Source organism: Lolium rigidum, chromosome 6 (genome assembly GCF_022539505.1).
Source record: "Lolium rigidum isolate FL_2022 chromosome 6, APGP_CSIRO_Lrig_0.1, whole genome shotgun sequence".
Taxonomy (NCBI): Eukaryota; Viridiplantae; Streptophyta; class Magnoliopsida; order Poales; family Poaceae; genus Lolium; species Lolium rigidum.
Window position 1 is genome coordinate 59,539,873 of NC_061513.1, and position 3,063 is coordinate 59,542,935.

Sequence of the window (3,063 nt, forward strand, 5' to 3'; positions counted from 1 at the left end):
AGCAAAGGTGTCACTTCGTACACTTCTTGGCCCATACCGCCGGAACCGCCCCTCATGAAGTCGGAGCTGGTCCCGAGCAGGTCGAGGCCCCGGAAAACAACGCTGCTCCGGATCAGCCAGAGGCTGTCGGAGAAAGCGAAACTCCGGCTGAAGAGTCGATTTTGGGAAATCTAAGCCCAATCTCCGGAGACACTCAATCCATGAACACTGAAGAGTTCGATCGCAAGGTGAAGGAGCTCGGATACGGTGAAGAGTCGGAAGTTGATTCCGTCCAGCCAAAACAGGTACTTGCAACTGTAGCAGCGCTGGGAGAGAACGGATCAGAAGACGCAGGCACCCAATCCGACCCCCAGCCATCCCGCCACGGATCTCCGATGTCGCGGGAACGGCCCCGTAAGGATTCTTCCTCGGAGAGCCTCCTATCGCCCGAAGAGATGGTCGCGCAAGCGGGCATGGATGCGGTTTATCGCTCGGATATCCTTAACAAACCCATCACTCCCGAAGACGTAGAAGCTTTAGAAGCTAAAAGAGTGGAGCTGCTGGCCACAACCAAAAAGTTTAAGGACACCGCAGCCGCCATGCTGGAGGAAAGGAAGCACGCCGCAGTTTTTGTGGAAGACTTCATCCAGCGTGAGCGAGGAGGTGGACGCAGGATCGGCACAAGTCAAGGAACTCCGAAAGCATTGGGAAGACAAGGTCGTTGAAGCTCACAAGGAGGTCGAAAAGATCCGGCGTGAGATGATAGCTCCCCGCAAGATCACTTTCGCAACTCCAACAGAGCAACAGCCGCTTGCAACCCCAAAAGACAATATGACAAAAGCTGCAGAACTCCTGAAGAAACGTGACGAGGAGATCGACATCAACTACCTGCGCACGCTCGTCGCTTCAGCGGTTAAACAGCAAAGCAAAGCAGACACTTCACGCAAGCTGGAATCTAACCCGGAGCATTGCGTCTCTACCGCGCAGAAGGACGCCCACGACAACCGCCATCGAGATGACGAATCGCGAACCGGATCCTCGGAACGCAGAAGGAAAACCAGGGAACATCCAAATCCGATCCCCGTACCATCAAAGACGCCACCGTCAGATCCGAGAAAGGGAAAGGACCCAATGTACTCTGGACGAGACAAGTACCGCAACCCCTCTCCTCCGCCTAATGGTTACCCGCGTCCTCCTCGCCGCCGTAGTCCAGCCGGAAACACCAGGCCTCAAGGGCATGGTGGAATTGTTATCCGCGACAACGTGCTGCCCTCCGGAAACCGGAAGAGGGAGCGCACGTCGGAACCTCGCCGGAATCAGAACAACGATCGAGAGCCCGAGCCCAGGAGGAGCCGGAATGAGGAGCGCGACCCGGAACCTCGCCGGAGCCGGAACGACCAGGGCAGCCAGCACCACGGCGAAGGCAGCCACGGAGCCGGAGCCGGCACGAGGGGAGAATCGCGGAGGCGGAAGCAAGAGGTCGGATCGGCCCCCTCGCGAGTCTCCCTCACCACCACCTAGCGGTGGCGGCGGAGGTGGAGGCGGAGGCGGCGGCCGGAGATCTCGCTCTCGCTCACAGTCCCCCGTCACGGTTCGCGCGACGCGCGGGAACGCCTCAACGAATACAGAACCGACTACATCGGACCGAAGTGCTTTGGCAGGATGATTCGAGAGGAACCAAAGCCAAGGAGCTCCCTCAAGCTACCCGGAAACCCGAAGCATTACGATGGCACCGAAAGGCCGGATACCTGGATTGAGGATTATTACAATGCGAGTAACCTTCGCCGGAGGAACCCCTAATATCGCTCGCCGCATGCTCCAGCTTGTACCTTGTAGGCCCAGCCCGGATCCGGCTTAGTGACCTCGAGAAAAACTCCATCTTTTGCTGGTTTGACTCGAAGACCGCTTTTGAGAAACACTTCGAGGGCACCTACAAAAGACTCTGCCACGGCAAGCGACTTACAAGCTTGTATCCAGAAGAAAGGAGAATCTTCAAGAAACTTCCTCACACGATGGTTGGCATGCAGGAACGAGTGCGAAAACGTCGACCACACCACTGCCATGTACGCCTTCATTGGTGGACTGCAGAGAGGAGGATTGCTGAGGCATAAGCTTACTTGTTTGGCTAACGCCAACAAACTGACCTTGGACGAGATGATCTCCATTGCCAGTGACCACACTGCCGCTGATGACGACGCGGCGGTGATCTCGCAGCTACAGCAATCCCCCTGCACCAACAAAAGAAGAACCGCGATAACGGTAACAATAGCGGCCAGAAACGCAAAAACCCTGATGACCAGAAGAGTGGCGGATCCGACATGGTCGCCATGGCGTTCCAACGCGGAGGTTCAGGAGGCGGAAGAGGACGCGGCCGCGGAGGCGGAGCCGGCAGGGGTCAGCAGCATGGCACTGAGGTCACCGCTGGTGGATCCCGCGCCCCGCAAACCTACGAGGAGTACAGAGACATGCCCTGCCTGGCCCACTTGGATCCGGCTACAGGGAAGTCCACACACACCAATTGACAAGGGATTAACTTGTCAATGCCTATGGATTGTAGGCTAGGGTTTAGTTAGAAGTAGAGGGCAAGTAGATCTCGAAGGTTTCAGCCGAAAAGTACTCGACGATTATGAAATTAGGGTTTGTGAACAATGATTCGATGCCTTTCTCGTCCCTCGACTCCCCCTTTATATATGAGGTGGAGCCGAGGGTTTCGTTTCGTACAAGTTACAGAGTCCGGGACGGTTTCTAACTCGTCCCGCCAAATTTACAAACAACACTTCCTATTACAATTCTACTTCCCTTAATATATCTTGGGCTCTCGAACCTTCTTATTCTTCGGGTAGTGGGCCTTCATTAAACCCCGGGTACTACCTTTGGCAGGCCCATTTGGGATGCCTATGTCACCAACCGCAACTGCAAGTGGGTCAACGACCTAAAGAACGACCCGGAGGCAGGATACAAGCGAGCCCGGAAGCACCGCCCACGCGGCAAAGGAGGCAAGGGCAAGAACAAGGACAAGGAGGAGGACAGTTCCGAGGCGATGGACGAGGATGATAACTCGCCGGATCCCAAGGCCGGATCCGC